Source organism: Pongo abelii, chromosome 15, assembly GCF_028885655.2.
Source record: "Pongo abelii isolate AG06213 chromosome 15, NHGRI_mPonAbe1-v2.0_pri, whole genome shotgun sequence".
NCBI classification, from domain to species: Eukaryota; Metazoa; Chordata; class Mammalia; order Primates; family Hominidae; genus Pongo; species Pongo abelii.
The window spans coordinates 47,260,995-47,280,844 of NC_072000.2; the positions used below are offsets into that span (position 1 = coordinate 47,260,995).

The 19,850-nt window shown below is 36.6% G+C and overlaps 1 long non-coding RNA gene across 2 annotated transcripts in view; it reads right to left on the reverse strand.

The window, feature by feature from the left end:
- LOC134759972 (uncharacterized) overlaps nucleotides 1-5,784 on the reverse strand; it is a 186,851-nt gene extending 181,067 nt beyond the window's left edge. For both annotated transcript variants that reach the window (XR_010136874.1, XR_010136875.1), the window contains exons 1-2: nucleotides 5,729-5,784; nucleotides 1,942-2,000 (exon numbers count right to left, since the gene is read on the reverse strand). This is a non-coding gene — a long non-coding RNA (uncharacterized LOC134759972). The remainder of the gene's footprint in view (nucleotides 1-1,941; nucleotides 2,001-5,728) is intronic.
- Nucleotides 5,785-19,850: the final 14,066 nt, after the last annotated feature.

Here is a 19,850-nt window from a genome sequence, read left to right on the forward strand (position 1 = left end):
AAAGAGTTAAAAGGTAGAGATTAAATGCATTACATTTATCAACACAAAAATTAGATAAACTATGATTTGAAGAAGGCAGCATTTCCTTTTCCTCTATTGGAAATTACATAAAGATTATAAGAAAGCTGAGAAATTGAAACGCAACTTGAATTTTTAGAAAAATTATGACAGCTAAACAATCCCTGAAAAACACATTAAAAATTAGGTAAAACTGCAGCCAGATGCAATGGGGCTCAAATATTAGTAATTGCTCTAAGAACTTGAAAAGACTATGGCAATTAGTCTCAGAAGTCGCCAGAAAATAGGCTCCTTGATTTGGCCATGCCTCCAGTAAATCTCTTTTATTTAGTAATGAAAAAGCATAGCATATAGTGAGCACAGCTTCTCTGGAACCAGTTTTCTTCCCAGAAATGGCAAATAAAGGAATCATACAAGCAGGTCATATATTCAGGATGAAGCCATCTCTACGTCAGGAGGGAATGAAGAGTTGTTATCCTCTAGAACTAATGAGAACTAGGAATAAACAAATTTACCCTCAAAACCAAGGAGCAAAAGAAAAACATTGTAAGTAACTAGCATCTGGAACTAAGCGTTTTCCAACATGAAACTCCTACAGATAACCTAAAAAATGAAAGACAGTGCAAAGATACTACAAGGAAAATAAACATCTTTTTAATTAGACAACAAAGCAGTTATTAGAAATGTTTTGTTACATCTTGGTGAAATGCAAATAAAATAATATACTGAATGCAGTAATCACCTCTGTGAATCAATAGAACTAAATAGAAGTATAAGAACTTAAGAAAAAATAGTAAAATGACAGAGACAGAAAAAACAATGTGACAGAATGAGCTCAGGACAAATTGAATTTCATTCTGTCCACAAATATGTTATTTATTATAAAACTTTTGAGAAGCTAATGTATGATAGGCACTATTTGAGAAATGTATGTTATATTAGGAAACAAAACAGACAAATACCCCTATTCTCATGGACTTTATATGATGGAAGAAGGGGGACTGGATAGAAAAGTAAACATACTAACCATATAAATTGTTATTATATTTATATATTATATTATGTAAGAATATCCAAAGTAAAATGGAAGAGTCAGTATATCAGGATAAGGATGAGGAGCTGGCAGTGTGATTGAAGTATCATTAAGGCAAGATTTGCATGCAGATGTCAAGGGAATTAGTGAATTTGCCAAGCAAATAACCACAAGAAAAGCATCCTGGCAATGAAACCAGCTAAAACAAAAATCCTAAGGCAAGCATGTATCTCTGAGCTCTTGAGAGGCCCCAAGCTTCATACAGGAATCAATATCTCTTCTAGCAGTTTCACAACAGCTTCCAGGTTACCAAAAAAGGAGCATGCTCAACGACAAGACTTACCAAGCTCAGAAAAATCCAAAGCTATGGCTTTACCCAGGTTTTTATGGTGTGATTCTTTTTTAATAGTATCTCCAGTCCAGAAGCAGCTTAGTAATCAGTGTTGTTATTGTTGTTTTATTTTTCCTGCTAAAACCAATGTTGCCTGAGAACACAGCTGACATTCTACCTTTATCAGATTGCTAGCAACTAGAAGGCAAATTCAAGGTTTATGTGTTTTTCCTGATAGTGTGTATGTTGTATCACTTTAAATTATTGACCTATAATTATACATATTTATGGAGTACAGTGTTGCAATGCATGTGTACATTATACAATAATTAAATCAGGGTAATTACCATATCCATCCTTTAAATGTGTGTTCAAAATGGATGGAAGAAGAGAAAATTTGTTGTTTTTCTCTTTACTCATGCCTACTATGCATAGTAACTTTGTATCTATAGTTGTGTTAAAATGTCCTCTAGAGGGAATACTTAAAATGCACAGACCACAGAATTCCAGAATTTAAATAAGATGTCAAACCAAAACACAATATTTGCTTGGGAATTACCTTTTACTCTCTGGCGTACAGGTGTCTCACTAAAACATCAACTTCATTTTCTTCGGGACCTATCAAGAAAAGTGGAATCAAGCAAACTTTTACTAGACCACCATCATGTTTTATTGAATATTCAGATTAGAAAGGTCCTTTTAGACTAAATTTCGTTATAGCTTATCAGCGTTTGTAGCATTTTAAAGAAGAGTTGTGATGATGTACTCTGAAATAGATTACTCATGAGGCTAATGTAGCTTAAATTTCAGGACCTCTAATTTGGAAAGCTCCCTACCTAGCCCTACCTGAGAGACAAACTGTGTGTGTTTGTCAGCCTGGCGCGGTGGCTCATGCCTATAATCCCAACACTTGGGGAGGCCAAGGTGAGCGGATCACGAGGTCAGGAGATCAAGACCATCCTGGCTAACAGAGTGAAACCCCGTCTCTACTGAAAATACAAAAATTAGCCGAGCATGGTGGCGGGCACTTGTAATCCCAGCTACTCGGGAGTCTGAGGCAGGAGAATGGCATGAACCTGGGAGGCGGAGCTTGCAGTGAGCCGAGATTGCGCCACTACACTCCAGCCTGGGCGAAACGGCGAAACAGCGAAACTCCGCCTCAAAAAAAAAAAAAAGGCCGGGCGCGGTGGCTCACGCCTGTAATCCCAGCACTTTGAGAGGCCAAGGCGGGCGGATCACAAGGTCAGGAGATCAAGACCATCCTGGCTAACACGGTGAAACCCCGTCTCTATTAAAAATACAAAAAATTTAGCCCGGCGTGGTGGCGGGCGCCTGTAGTCCCAGCTACTCGGGAGGATGAGGCAGGAGAATGTCGTGAACCCAGGAGGCAGAGGCTTGCAGTGAGCCGAGATCGCACCACTGCACTCCAGCCTAGGCGATAGAGTGAGACTCCGTCTCAAAAATAAAATAAAATAAAATAAAATAACATGTCCCCTAGTTTATACATGCTTCAGTTTCTAAAATATTAATTTGTCAATCTCATTCTTACTTTATTTGGGTACAGATCTATAAGGCAACTTCATGAACAACAAATAAAATACCTTGAGTTGTGTTGATTGGCTGCAATAAAGAATACATCCAGAATAGAAGCTTCAGCTAGACATCACTTGATTAAATGAATTATAATCCACGGTTATTTCTCAAGCTGTATGACCATTCCATACAGTGTAAAAGTAAACTAAGTGGAGATCTTCTAGGGCTCAAGTAACGTACATAGCATAAGATCTTTTCTTGCACAGTAGCCCTTATTTCATAAATCAGAAAGCTAATATGAACAATATACCAACTATTAAGTGAAGTGTTAAAATTCTGTATTCACGAACAGAGAAACTAATGAAAGGATGAATCTGAGCTCCTATGAACCAACTGTGTAGCAATCGTGAATGAAAACTCAATCATTACATGCTAACTCTTTACCCTGACCCACGAAACATAATGTGTCCCCAGGAATTTGCATTCACTTGGATCTATGGCAAACAAACCCTGAAATCTCTAACAATTATCATGGCGTACATTTGACAGGTATCTTTGGGAAAGGCAAAAGTAAGTATGTATAATATGCACTTATGATATTATTATTGAATCTTTTGTTTTTGTCGGTCTCCTAGATTCTACTTCACAAAGAAGACCTGTGATTGTGAACTGGGTGAGTTCATTTCTAAGAAGTGGATGAGATGCTTTATTTCCAGTTCATTTCTAAGAACTGAGTGAGATGCTTAAAGTTTTCATCATATTGATTTAAGATTGCACTGTGCTTGCCATATCTGTAATTTTTGTTTTATTTTGTATAACTCTTTTTTATTGTATTTATTTATATTTATTTATTTATTTTTTATTTTTTTGAGACGAAGTCTCACTCTGTGCCCAGGCTGGAGTGCAGTGGCACGATCTTGGCTTACTGCAACCTTTGCATCCCAGATTCCAGCGATCCTTCTGCCTCAGCTTCCCAAGTAGCTGGGACTACAGGCGGCGCCACCATGCCCGGCTAATTTTTGTATTTTTGGTGGAGATGGGGTTTCACCATGTTAGCCAGGTCAGTCTTGATCTCCTGACCTGTGATCTGCCCTCCTTGGCCTCTTAAATTGCTGGGATTACAGGCATGAGCCACTGTGCCTGGCCATTTTGTATAACTCTTTACCCTTTTACAATACAACTTGGATTTTAGTGATTCTTCAATCCCAGGAACTGCATAGTCAGTTTTCACATTTAAGGGAAGTTTGGCTGCTGTGTACCCTGTGGTTACATCATCCCAAATAAAATTAAGGGAGTCCATTTAAATAGTAGAATCTGATAGCAACATCTCTGACTTTCAGAGAAACATCACCAGAATATATTTCAACAATGATTTCATTCTCATCAAAAGTGCAGTTCCTGATGCTTTCATGATGCTTATGAACCATCTCTGGGGACATCAGAGAGGAACTCAGTGAAAGTAAATTGCACATCTTAAATCAACTTAAACATTCATAAATATCATTTTTTTCCATTTCTTCCGCTACATTAGACCAAGAAATTTCCAGCATTTTATCCTTATTTCGTGAGAGAGAACTTTTGAGTCCAAAGCTTAGTCAACAAACAACTAGAACTATTTCTGTTTTATCTAGTTAGAATATTAAATCCACAATCTTTAATCAATGTGCTCTTTAAAAATCACCTTACTAAAATTACATTTCTTTGTACTTGGTCAAATACTCTCAGAATCTATACTCACAAATATCATTCATGGATTTTTTCCAATATAAATTAGCAAAGCTTTCCAATGCTTTCATTTTTTTCTCCCAGGGTAACTTTATAATTGGCCCCCTGGGGGATGCTAGATTCTTAGTCCCATTATAGATCTGGATAAAATGATAAATTTAAAGTTAGTGGAGGTGTTCATGAGAAGAATTGACAGCTCTAGAGGTTTTTATAGTTTCCTAGCAAGGCAGAAATGGCCTCCTGAGACCGTGTGCAGGAGAGGTTGCCTCTGTAGACCAGGGAAGTATGTGGTCAGCGTTTAGGGAAAACTTCAGCAATCTTGTTACCTCCTCTTGCAACCACTTTTATTGTCATGTTCATATCCCTTCATACACCTTATTAAGTATTTAAATTTAGCATGAGATAACTTTTATAATTAATAATGATGAAACTTAAGTACATTTCAGAGACTGTTTTGAGCATTCACATATATTAACAAATTTACTCCTCACAATACCTTATAAAGCAGGCATTATTATTTAAACGAGAAAATTGCATTACAGAGATGGAAAGTTGCCCCAAATTACAAAGCTAGAAATAGCTGAACTAGAACCTCAACCAAAATAGTCTAGTTTTATAACCCTTACATTTAACTATACTGAGGCCGAGAAATCAGTGAATGTTGTAATTCATAAACCCACAGGACCAAATTTTAATTCAAGCTTTTAGGTATATTATCCCTAAAAATGTAATTGATGAGAAATTCTTTAAATTCAGTCACAGAAATGATATAACTTACTGTCCTTTACTTGGAACTTAAAAAGTTAGCACTCTAAGCTTTTTATTCTCTTTAAGATGACCAGTATAAATAAAGGAAACAGCTCATTATACATTGCTTCGATTTTTCATGTTTTTTTAATATATATTTTTTCTATTAAAATGTTGTCACTTGAACTTTATTCCAGTTATCCACACATGGTAATTTAGTTACTTAGCCAAAGCATGCCATAGGCTGCCATGAGTTACATATTTTAATTATACTGTTAAGTGACAGAATTCCAACCAGGCCGGAAAACTGTTAAAATAAATTAAATTTTGCCTAAGGTTACCTTAGAACCTTGAATTCCTCCATAGTAAACTTCAACCTTAGTATGAAAACCACTGCAATCTAACAAGAGCATAGTTTTGTAATAAATAGCTGAGTCTCAGCCAATCACAACATCTGAGCTTCAGCCAATCACAAGCTTCCAACTGAGCAGACCAAGTCCAAATAAGGAAAACTCTGAACTGTAACCAATCAAGCTTTTTATGTGGTTCACTTCCATTTTTTGTCTATAAATGCTTCTTGCCCACAGCTGTGCAGCACAGCTTTTTGAACCTTTTCTGTTCTATGGACGAATTGATTCATGAATTATTGTTTGCTCAATTAAATTCTGTTAAATTAAATTTGTCTATGGTTTTTTTATTTTAATAAAGCCATTCCCAGACTTCCAACAGTACCCTGAGGGTCACCTTCTTTTATTTATATCTTCCCCCAACTCATAGAGGTTTTAGGTAATTAATTTTAATAAAAACATATAGGTTCTGGCAAATTAAATAGGAAGTTAAGCTTCCAACTACAATGTTCAAAACAATGCTATCAATTTGGCTTCTTGAGAAGATAACCGCAGCCACTGAAGTCACTCAATCACTCGACAAAGGCATTATCACCCCCTCACTGACACTGCCCCAACAATGCAACTTGAGTGTTACAATTCAACCTTTTGCTTCTGTTGTTACTGAAATCTGGGCATGTTTGCTGGCAAAATGAATTCCATAGAAATTCTAAATACTCTGAATGAAAGTCTCTAGGAGTAAGTGTATTGCTGAATCCTTGGTCCATGACCTAGTCCTAGATCTAGGCCTATAATGGGTCCACACTAAATGATTGCATTTTTTAGATGTTAATATTGTGGGACATAGATATCACAAAAATGGGAATTTGCTCAAACAAGGACATCAATAAGTAATGAGTCATCAGAAAACATGACATGGCAAATAATCTGAGAAGACAAAAAGAGCACATACTGATCTCTCTCTATAATGCAAAAGACTTCTGATAATAGTCATAACTATGTTAATAATAAGAAAATCCTAAATAAAGTAATAACATAAGGATACTTTTTAACAATAAAAACCATGTTTAGTTTAACAAAAGAAATGCTAGAATGATTTTTAAGCAGAAATACTAGAAGCAGTGTTATTGAATTCAGAATTTAGATATATTTTTGGTCATTGTCATTATTATTCAACAATGTCTTGGAAGTCAGAGCTAGTATCACTGGGAAGGGAACTTAGAGATATAAAAATTGGAAAAGAAGAGTTATAAAAATTATTATTTAATGATAATTTCTTGATGATTAGAAAATCCAAGGAGATTAAGTATAACACTACAAGAAAAAGCAGGAGGCTATAGGAAACTGGCTGGTTAAAAAAAATAACAATATTCAGGAATCAATAACTTCTTCATATAGAAATAATCACCAATTAGAAGATACATTGATTTATAATTGTAACACAACAAAAAGCATGAAAGACATATTAATAAATATAACTAGAATTATACATTATTTCAATCACTTTTAACACTTAAAATTTCCCTAAGTTGAGATGAACAAAGGCAAACAAAAAATAGATTTATAGACAAAAATATTTAAAGTCACAAAATGCCAATTCTTCTTATGTTAATTAATATATCTAATGTACTCTTAATAAAGATGACAAAAGGAATTTTTAACTAACAAAGCTGATTCTACATTTTACAGGGAAAATACCCAAAGAAATTTTGAAAATTAAGAATAATAAAGCAACAGTACTGCTAACAGACAACAAAATATATTATGATGCCATAAAAATAAATCATATGGTATTGGTACATGAACAGACAGCAAAATAACTACAAATGAAAGTTTTAAAGTATCTACAGATGCATGAACACATTTAATATCTAATGAAGTGTTTCCCATGTTTATGATCACTAGAAAATGATAGGATGTTAAAAAATGATGTAAGCTCATCTAAGTATTCATCTAACAAAAAAAAATAATGTGGATCTATGCATGAACCCCAAACTAAGATACATTCTAATTAAACTAAAGCAGTGTATTTTAAAAATAAATAAATAAGTAAATAAATAAATAAATAAATAAATGAGAGAAAGAGCAAACAAAGGAGGATGAGGAAGAAGAGCCAGAAGAGGAGCCAGAAGGGGGAAAAAGAAGAGGAGGAGGAGGAGGAGGAAAGAGAAGAAAGATGAGGAGGTACAAAAGGAGGAGAAGAAAAGTAGGAGAAAGAGAAGAAGAAAGGTGAGGATTTTTTTTTAAGGAGGCATGGGAAAATTAATTTCAGAATTAGTGAGTCTTTTCTATGACAAAAATGAATAAAAATTCAATTAACCAAACTCACACCAACTTATTTGCCCTTGAAAACCCCAGCTTCTAGTAACCACCATCTTACTCTTTTCTTTTATGAGATCAACTTTTTTTTTTTTCATTGCAGGGTACATGTGCAGGATGCGTAGGTTTGTTACACAGGTAAACGTGTGCCATGGTGGTTTGCTGCACCTATCAACCCATCACCTAGGTATTAAGCCTAGCATGCATTAGCTCTTTTCCCTAGTTATCTCTGTCCCTCTGCCCTCCTATGAGAGGCCCCAGTGTGTGTTGCTCCCCTCCCTGTGTCCACGTGTTCTCATTGTTCAGCTCCCCCTTATCAGTGAGAACACGCAGTGTTTGGTTTTCTTTTCCCGCATTAGTTTGCTGAGGATAATGGCTTCCAGGTTGTTTATGTGGTTGCTTCATAGTGTCATTGGTCTGTGTACTTCATTGTGTTTTTGTAGTGGCTGGGAATGGTTTTTCCTTTCCATGTTTAGTGCTTCCTTCAAGGGCTCTGGCAAAGCAGGCCTGGTGGTGATAAAATCCCTCAGCATATGCTTGTCTATAAATGATTTTATTTCTCCTTCGCTTATGAACCTTAGTTTGGCCAGATATAAAATTCTGAGTTGGAAATTCTTTTAAGAATGTTAAATGTTGGCCCCCAAACTCTTCTGGCTTGCAGGGTTTCCACTGAAAGGTCCACTGTTAGTCTGATAAGCTTCCCTTTGTAGGTAACTAGGCCTTTCTCTCTGATTGCCCTTAACTTTTTTTTCCCTCATTTCAACCTTGGAGAATCTGATGATTATGTGTCTTGGGGTAGATGTTCTCGGGGAGTATCTTACTGGGGTTCTCTGGAGTTTCTTAATTTGAATGTTGGCCTTTCTCGCTAGGTTGCAGAGGTTCTGGATGATATCCTGAAGTGTGTTTTACAACTTAATTCCATTCTCCCTAACTCTTTCAGGTACTACAATCAGTTGTAACTATGGTTTTTTTACATAGTCCCATAGTTCTTGGAGTTTTATTCATTCTTTTTCATCCTCATTACTCTAATCTTATCTCCCTGCCTTATTTCAGCAAGATAGTCTTCAAGTTCTATATTCTCTCTTCCACTTGGTTGATTCAGCTATTGATACTTGTGTTTGCATCATGAAGTTCTTGTGCTGTGTTTTTCAGCTCAATCAGGTCATTTATGTTCCTCTCTAAACTAGTTATTCTAGTTAACGACCCCTATATTTTATTATGGTTCTTAGCTTTTTTTTTGCATTGGGTTAGAATGTAATCCTTTAGCTCAGTGAATTCCTTATTACCCATTTTCTGAAGCCTACTTCTGTCAGTTTATCCATCTCAGTTTCAGCCCTGTTCTGTGCCCTTGCTGGAGAAGTCTTGAAATCATTTGGAGGGGAAGAGGCATTCTGGCATTTGGTATTTTCAGCGTTTTTGCACTGGATTTTCCTCATCTTCATGGATTTATCTACCTTTGATCTTTGAGGCTGTTGACATTTGGACAGGGTTTTTGTGGGGTCTTTTTTGTTGATGTTGTTGTTGTTGTTGCTTTCTGTTTCTCTGTTTTTCTTCTAATGGTCAGGCCCCTCTTCTGCAGGTCTGCTGCAGTTTTCTTGTGGTTGATTCCAGACGCTGTTTATCTGGGGATCACCAGGCTGCAGAACAGCGAGGATTGCTGCCCGCTCCTTCCTCTAGAAGCTTTGTCCCAGCAGGGCACCAACTTGATGCCAGATGGAACTCTCCAGTATGAGGTATCTGGCAACCGCTGTTGGGAGGTCTCACCCAGTCAGGAGGCACCCAGGTCAGGCACCCGCTTAAGGAAGAAGTCTGACTGTCCCTTAGCAGAGCTGGTGCACTGTGCTGGGGGAATACCCCTCATCTGGATTGTCTGGACTCTTCAGAACCAGCAAGCAGGAAAGATTAAGTCCACTGAACCCGAGACCACAGCCAGCCCTCTCCCTAGGTGCTATGTCCCAGGGAGATAAGAGTTATGTCTGTATGTCTCTGGCTGGAATTGCTGGAATTCCCATAGGGAGGCCTTGCCTGGTGAGTGGGGATGGATCTGGGTCCCACCTGAAGAAGCAGTCTGGCCATGACCTGTCACAGCTGCTGTGCTGTGATGTGCGGAATACCACCGAGTCCAAACTGCCAGGCCTCCCTAGCACTGGATGGGGAGAACCACCAACTAGATCCACAGTAATGGCGGTTGCCCCTCCCGCCTAGGAACTCAGTTGTTTTAGGCAGACTCCAGGCTGCTGTGCTGGCCAGCGAAGATTCCAAGCCAGGGGTCTTAGTTTGCAGGGTTCTGTGAGAGTGAGCAAGGCTGTTGACTCCCTGGCTTCAGCCCCCATTCCACTGGAGTGGATAGTTCTCCTGCCTCACTGGAGCTCCGGGTGCCTCCAGAGTCTGTGAAAACTCCTGACGCTTATGTAATGGATTACGTTTACTGATTTGCGTATGTTGAACCAGCCTTGCATCCCAGGGATGAAACCCACTTGATCATGGTGGATAAGCTTTTTGATATGCTGCTGGATTTGGTTTCCCAGTATTTTATTGAGGATTTTTGCATCGATATTCATCAGGGATATTGGTCTAAAATTATCTATTTTTTTTTGTTGCGTCTCTACCAGGCTTTGGTATCAGGATGATGCTGGCCTCATAAAATGAGTTAGGGAGGATTCCCTCTTTTTCTATTGATCGGAATAGTTTCAGAAGAAGTGGTACCAGCTCCTCTTTGTACCTCTGGTAGAATTTGGCTGTGAATCCGTCTGGTCCTGGACTTTTTTTGGTTGGTAGGCTATTAATTATTGCCTCAATTTCAGAGCCTGTTATTGGTCTATTCAGGAATTCAACTTCTTCCTGGTTTAGTCTTGGGAGGGTGTATGTGTCCAGGAATTTATCCATTTCTTCTAGATTTTCTAGTTTATTTGAGTAGAGGTGTTTATACTATTCTCTGATGGTAGTTTTTATCTCTGTGGGATCAGTGGTGATATCCCCGTCATCATTTTTTATTGCGTCTATTTGATTCTTCTCTCTTTTCTTCTTTATTAGTCTTGGTAGTGGTCTATCAATTTTGTTGATCGTTTCAAAAAACCAGCTCCTGGATTCATTGATTTTTTGAAGGGTTTCTTGTGTCTCTATCTCCTTCAGTTATGCTCTGATCTTAGTTATTTTTTACCTTCTGCTAGCTTTTGAATGTGTTTGCTCTTGCTTCTCTAGTTCTTTTAATTGTCATGTTAGGGTGCCAATTTTAGATCTTTCCTGCTTTCTCTAGTGGGCATTTAGTGCTATAAATTTCCCTATACGCACTGCATTAAATGTGTCCCAGAGATTCTGGTATGTTGTGTCTTGGTTCTCCTTGGTTTCAAAGAACATCTTTATTTCTGCCTTCATTTCTTTATGTACCCAGTAGTCATTCAGGAGCAGGTTGTTCAGCTTCCATGTAGTTGAGCGGTTTTGAGTGAGTTTCATAATCCTGAGTTCTAGTTTGATTGCACTGTGGTATGAGAGACAATTTGTTATAATTTCCGTTCTTTTACATTTGCTGAGGAGTGCTTTACTTCCAACTATGTGGTCAATTTTAGAATAAGTATGATGTGGTGCTGAGAAGAATGTATGTTCTGTTGATTTGGGATGGAGAGTTCTGTAGATGTCTATTAGGTCCACTTGGTGCAGAGCTGAGTTCAATTCCTGGATATCCTTGTTAACATTCTGTCTTGTGGATCTGTCTAATGTTGACAGTGGGGCGTTAAAGTCTCCCATTATTATTGTGTGGGAGTCTAAACCTCTTTGTAGGTCTCTAAGGACTTGCTTTATGAATCTGGTTGCTCCCGTATTGGATGCATATATATTTAGGATAGTTAGCTCTTCCTATTGAATTGATCCCTTTAATATTATGTAACGGCCTTCTTTGTCTCTTTTGATCTTTGTTGGTTTAAAGTCTGTTTTATCAGAGACTAGGATTGCAACCCCTGCTTTTTTTTTGTTTTCCATTTGCTTGGTAGATCTTCCTCCATCCCTTTATTTTGAGCCTATGTGTGTCTCTGCACATGAGATGGGTCTCCTGAATACAGCACACTGATGAGTTTGATGCTTTACCCAATTTGCCAGTCTGTGTCTTTTAATTGGAGCATGTAGCCCATTTACATTTAAGGTTAATATTGTTATGTATGAATTTGATCCTGTCATTATGATGTTAGCTGGTTATTCTGCTCATTAGTTGATGTAGTTTCTTCGTGGCATCAATGGTCATTACAATTTGGCATGTTTTTGGAGTGGCTGGTACTGTTTGTTCCTTTCCATGTTTAGTGCTTCCTTCAGGAGCTCTTCTAAGGAAGGCCTGGTGGTGACAAAATCTCTCAGCATTTGCTTGTCTGTAAAGGATTTTATTTCTCCTTCACTTATGAAGCTTAGTTTGGCTGGGTATGAAATTCTGGGTTGAAAATTCTTTTCTTTAAGAATGTTGAATATTGGCCCCCACTTTCTTCTGGCTTGTAGAGTTTCTGCTGAGAGATCCATCATATAAAAAGGACCAAAAACAAAAACCACATGATTATCTCAATAGATGCAGAAAAGGCCTTTGACAAAATTCAACAGCCCTTCATGCTAAAAACTCTCAATAAATTAGGTATTGATGGGACGTATCTCAAAATAATAAGAGCTATTTACAACAAACCCACAGCCAATACCATACTGAATGGGCAAAAACTGGAAGCATTCTCTTTGAAAACTGGCACAAGACAGGGATGACCTCTCTCACCACTCCTAGTCAACATAGTGTTGGAAGTTCTGGCCAGCGCAGTCAGGAAGGAGAAAGAAATAAAGGGTATTCAATTAAGAAAAGAAGAAGTCAAATTGTCCTTGTTTGCAGATGACATGATTGTATATTTAGAAAACCCCATTGTCTCAGCCCATAATCTCCTTAAGCTGATAAGCAACTTCAGCAAAGTCTCAGGATATAAAATCAATGTGCAGAAATCACAAGCATTCTTATACACCAATAACAGACAAACAGAGAGCCAAATCATGAGTGAACTCCCATTCACAATTGCTTCAAAGAGAATAAAATACCTAGGAATCCAACTTACAAGGGATGTGAAGGACCTCTTCAAGGAGAACTACAAACCACTGCTCAATAAAATAAAAGAGGACACAAACAAATGGAAGAAAATTCCATGCTCATGGATAGGAAGAATCAATATCGTGAAAATGGCCATACTGCCCAAGGTAATTTATAGATTCAATGCCATCCCCATCAAGCTACCAATGACTTTCTTCACAGAATTGGAAAAAACTACTTTAAAGTTCATATGGAACCAAAAAAGAGCCTGCATTGCCAAGTCAATCCTAAGCTAAAAGAACAAAGCTGGAGGCATCACACTACCTGATTTCAAACTATACTACAAGGCTACAGTAACCAAAACAGCATGGTACTGGTACCAAATCAAAGATATAGACCAATGGAACAGAACAGAGCCCTCAGAAATAATACCACACATCTACAACCATCTGATTTTTTGACAAACCTGACCAAACCAAGAAATGGGGAAAGGATTCCCTATTTAGTAAATTTTACTTGGAAAACTGGCTAGCCATATGTAGAAAGCTGAAACTGGATCCCTTCCTTACATCTTATACAAAAATTAATTCAAGATGGATTAAAGACTTACATGTTAGACCTAAAACCATAAAAACCCTAGAAGAAAACCTAGGCAACACCATTCAGGACATAGGCATGGGCAAGGACTTCATGTCTACAACACCAAAAGCAATGGCAACAAAAGCCAAAATTGACAAATGGGATCTAATTAAACGAAAGAGCTTCTGCACTGCAAAAGAAACTACCATCAGAGTGAACAGGCAACCTACAGAATGGGAGAAAATTTTTGCAAACTACCCATCTGACAAAGGGCTAATATCCAGAATCTACAAAGAACTTAAACAAATTTACAAGAAAAAAAAACAAACAAGCCCATCAAAAAGTGGGCAAAGGATATGAAAATACACTTCTCAAAAGAAGACATTTATGCATCCAACAGACACATGAAAAAATGCTCATCATCACTGGCCATCAGAGAAATGCAAATGAAAACTACAATTAGATACCATCTCACACCTGTTAGAATAGCAATAATTAAAAAGTCAGGAAACAACAGGTGCTGGAGAGGATGTGGAGAAATAGGAACACTTTTACACTGTTGGTGGGACTATAAACTAGTTCAACCCTTGTGGAAGTCAGTGCGGCAATTCCTCAAAGATCTAGAACTAGAAATACCATTTGACCCAGCCATCCCATTACTGGGTGTATTCCCAAAGGATTATAAATCATGCTGCTATAAAGACACATGCACACGTATGTTTGTTGCGGCACTATTCACAATAGCAAAGACTTGGAACCAACCCAAATGTCCATCAATGATAAACTGGATTCAGAAAATGTGGCATATATACACCATAGAATACTACGCAGCCATAAAAAAAGGATGAGTTCATGTCCCTTCTAGGGACATGGATGAAGCTGGAAACCATCATTCTGAGCAAACTGTCGCAAGGACAGAAAACCAAACACCGTATGTTCTCACTCATAGGTGGGAATTGAACAATGAGAACACTTGGACACAGGAAGGGGAACGTCATACACTAGGGCCTGTCGTGGGGTGGGGGGAGTGGGGAGGGATAGCATTAAGAGATATACCTAATGTAAATGACGAGTTAATGGGTGCAGCACACCAACATGGCACATGTATACATCTGTAACAAACCTGCACATTGTGCACATGTACCCTAGAATTTAAAGTATAATCATAATAAAAAAGAAATTAAAAAAAAAAAAAAAAAAAACTCCTGCAGCTCAGCCCCTGCAGGAATAACCAGAACAGCTGCCATGGGTTTGCTCAATTTTGTGCTTGAGACCCAAGGCCCTGCTGTTGTAAACTTACAAGGAAATATCCTGATCCATGGATTGCAAAAATTCATGGGGAAAAATGCAGTACCCCGGGCAGGGAGCACAGTCCCGCACTGCCTCCTTTGGCTGGGAGAGGGAGGTCCCTTTGCCCTGTGCAGCTCCCAGGTGATGTCACCCCACTCTGCTTTTCCTTGCTCTCTGTGTGTTTCGCCAACTGCCTAGTCAATCACAGTGACGTAAACTGGGTACCTTAGTTGGAAATGCAGAAATCACTTTGTTTATCATGTTTGTCTCACTGGGAGCTGCAGACCGGAGCTGTTTCTACTCTGCCATCTTGGCCTGTCCTCCGAGATCAACTTCTTTATAGGTCTTTGGTATTTTTCTTTCATGCCTGGCTTGTTTCATTAAACCTAAAGTTCTTCAGGTTCATTCATGTAGCAGTAAATGCCAGAATTTTATTCTTTGTTTATGGCTGAATAGGATTCTATTGTATATTTATACCACATTTTCTTTATCCATTCATCCACTGATAGCTATTTGAAGTAATGCATTTTTAATTAGCTAGATTTCACCAATTCACAATGTACATAATACTTCAGAACATCCTGTTGTATATTATAAAAATATATACTGGAATTTGTCCGTTTATTTAAAATTAAATAAAAATTTCAGAAACTCTAAGATCAAAAAGCTCAATATGTAAGTTTTTAAAACTTAAAAAATTATGCACAATACTTAAAAGACAAAAACTGGAAAAATATTCACAATATATACTAAAATAGATAATTTTATTAAAAGATAAACAAATAGGTCAATGTGTGAATGTCCAATTGAAAATTAATTTAAGTAGTAAACTTACAAGGAAAACAAGAGGTTCTCATATATGATGATATTCCATTTCACTTATAAGAGAGAAATACACATTAAAATTAAACTGAAATACTTTCAACCATTAGCATAGCCAAAGATCTAATTTTTTGGTAGCACATTAATTTGGGAATTAAGTTCTCTCATACATTACTGTATAGCACAGTCTACCTACATGCTTTACTGTTGGATGGTACAATATTCATGGAAAACAATGTGACACAATTAAAAAAAACACATATTATATCATTCTACCTAGAAATATTTCTTGTTGTTTATTGGCTATGTATATATTCACTTATGAATAAGTTACATAGATGAAAGACCTTCCAAAACACTTTTGAGAATTTGAGAACATCAAAGAGAACTGATAGAGTTGATAGGGAGATTTAAAGTCAAAGAAAAAGAAAAGGCATTAGTACTTAGTCTGTCAATTTAAGGTGATTTAAGTGATGTCTAATATCACTTATAAGAATAAAGAAAACATACAAAAATATAGGCAACTTCATAAGAAAAGTTTTTATACCCACTGACCAGCTTTAACAAATCCATGTTATTGCATGTAAAAACAGTTGCTTCCCCTTCATTGCTGTGTGATATTCTGTTATTTTGCCTTATCATATATTGTGTATATATGTATTGTATATATTTGAGAGTGAAATAGCTGCAGGAAATATTGCCTTTAGTAGACACAGTTTTAGTAGATACTGGCATCACCATTACCAATATCTGTGACATTGTGTATATTTTTAACTGTGTCTTTGCTTCCTCCTCTGTAAAATGGGAGATAATAGTATTTACCTTATGTAGTTTCTATGAGGATTCGATGAGAAAGCATAGATAAAAATATTTAGAGCTGTTTCTGGCACATAGTAATTGTGTGTTATTTATTTAACATCATCCTCATCTTCTATAAGATTGTTCTATAATTCTTTATATAATATAACATAGAATTTTAAAATACACAAGAAAATGTTTTGACATATTCTCTCCTGATTATATCATTTTCAAAGAGGTATACTTTTATAGTATATTGTTTTATAATTATTCTATCCAGCAATGTAACATTTTGATTTATATTTGTTTCTAAATTTACAAATACAATTGTCTATATTTGTGGCGCACATGATATTTTGATACACATATAATGTGGAATGGTTAAATAAAGCTAACTAACATATGTATTACCTTGCCTACTTATTTTTTGTACTGAAAATATTTATATCTACTCTCTTAGCAATTTCCAAGTATACAATATATTGTTTGTAACTATAGTTAGCCTGTTATACAATAAATCTCTTTATTTCTCCTACCTTAATTTTTTGCATCTTTTAACCAATATATTTTTAAAACCTTACCCTTCAGCCTCTATTAATTACCATTGCACTTTCCATCTATTTTTTGTTACAGTAGCCCATGGCTGTATCCTAATTAGCTATAAGAGGCCTTGCATTTTATTAGGTCCTATGCTCATTTTCTCAGGCAATCCTTAGGGAATGCTAACTTATTTCAAAGATGCTGTCTCTGTTTTTACCTCCCACCTCAGCCAGGAGTTGTGCTTCAGAACACAGGTCTACTCTTAGACAAATCAACTACTTATATCCTGAGAGAACTATTTCAGGCTGCAGGGATTTTTCTCTAATTATAAATATGAGTTTTAGATTTATGTTCCATGACTTTTATAGATCCCTGAAATAGCATTTTGGAATGTGGTTACTTACTAGAAATATAAAAATTAGGTAATCATTTAATGATATTACTAATTATTTACCTTTTATTTTATTTTTGAGCACCTACTAGTGTATGGCATTTTGCCACCTATTGAAGATTGTAAGATATATAAGTGCAGTTTCTGTTACAAGGGTCTTACCAGTCCCAAAATGTCATCCAGAAGCTCAAGCAAAGTACTAATTTCAGAGTAGAGTATTAAATTTTTTCCAAATAATACATTTCTTCTCTAATACCTTATAAATACATTTGGCCTATTAAAATGCATATTCCATAATGACATAAGCAGAAAAATCTTTCAATCTGTTAACTAATCTTTCAGAATAGTGTTAAAAGGGAACAATATTGTGTTAGTCCATTTGCATTGACATAAATACCTGCGGCTGGGTAATTTATGAAGAAAAGAGATTTAATTGGCTCATGGTTCTTCAGCCTGTACAAGAAGCATGGTGCTGGCATCTGCTTCTGGTGAGGCCTCAGAAAGCTTCCAATCAGAAGATGAAAGACAGCAGACATGTCAAAAGGCAAGAGTGGGAGCAAGAGAGAGAAAAGGGGCTCTAAGACTCTTAAACAACCAGATTTCAGGTGAATTAACTGAACTGCATAAGAACTCACTCATCACCATGGAGATGGCTCTAAGCCATTCATGAAGGATTCGTCACAATGATCCAATATCTCCCACTCAGTCCTACTTCCGATGTTGGGGATAACACTTCAGCATGAGATTTGAAAGGGACAAACATCAAAACCATATTAAATATGTACCTCAATATTTACCTCAGTCATTTTTCTTTTGTTCTTAAATTTAAATCAGTAACAAGAAGACTAAGAAGTGAGGCAATGAGCATGTATGGATCATAAAAGAAGGTGAGGTGGTATTTATGGGGTATACCAGGCCAGGCACATGCCAGCAAGGAGTGATAGGATTTGTGAAAAACTGATGTCCTAAATTCAGTAAAAATAAAACAAAACCTACTAGCAAAAACTCTGCAGGATAAAATTCACCTTCCATGAAAGTATAAGGCGAAAATGCTGAGTTTTATATCCAAACCTATTTGATGCTGAAGTCCATCCTTCTTAATCTCTTAGGGCCATTAATTGTAGTTCATTCCTAAACCAGTACCTTAGTGGACTACCTTGAATGTTTCTAAAACCCTCACCTGCCACACATTCTCCAGACTTTTCTTAGAATGGTATTAAGCAAATGCTTATTACCATCAATAATCTTTTGAGTTTTGTTTTTCTCACAAATGTTTATTTTAATTCCATATTCTGAGTGTTCCTTCTTTTAAGTAATATATTAAGATTGTAGTAATGTTTAAAAAAAAAAAAATCTTAGGCTGGGAGCAGCGGCTCACGTCTGTAATCCCAGTCCTTTGGGAGGCAGAGGCAGGTGGATTACCTGATGTGAGGAGCCTGAGACCAGCCTGGCCAACACGGCGAAACTCCATCTCCACTAAAAAAAAAAAAAAAAAAAAAAAAAAAAAAATAATAGCCTGTTCTGGTGGCAAGCACCCATAATCCAAGCTACTTGGGAGGTTGAGGCAGGAGAATCACTTGGACTCAGGAGGTGGAGGTTGCAGTAAGCCAAGATCATGCTATTGCACTCCAGCCTGGGCGACAAGAGCGTAACTCCGTCTCAGGAAAAAAAAAAAAAAGCCTCTTGTCAGTTTGTCCCTCTCCCCTGCATGGACTTAAATATGTCTTTGTCTCTTTCCCTTATAATACTTCCTTAACCATAATGTTATGTCACTTGTGTTTCATGAATAATAAGAATAAGAAAAGTCAGAAAATGTATTGGTCAGATTCTAAGGCAGTCTATTTTAACAGAAAAAATAACAGAGCCCAGGATAATTAGATCCTTTCCAAAGTAACTTTGAATATTAGATAATAAGTTAATACATGAGTAAGTGAATGATTAAAAGAATCCAAAATCAGCCCTTCTTTTACTATTTAAGAGATGTATATCACTGACATTTTATCATACTGTATCATTTATTCTTCAAGTATAGAATGTTAATGTACTCGTGTAATGAGTTTTAACAAAAGTCATTTCATAAAGAAAATGCATGATTACATTTTTTCTATAAATACTGATTTGAAAGGTGAAATACAATATCTTCTTTTTTTAAATTTACTTTTTCTGTGCTGGTGTCAGTAAAATGTAATCCAACCTAACCAATATTCTTACTCGGGAATTGGAGCCATAAAATATCATCTTATTAACTGGGTAAATAAAGCCTGTCTCTTTAGAGTATAACATTTCAAAGTGCTTCGGTGAATTGCAGGTTTTAAGACCACTTCCAGTAAGTTTCT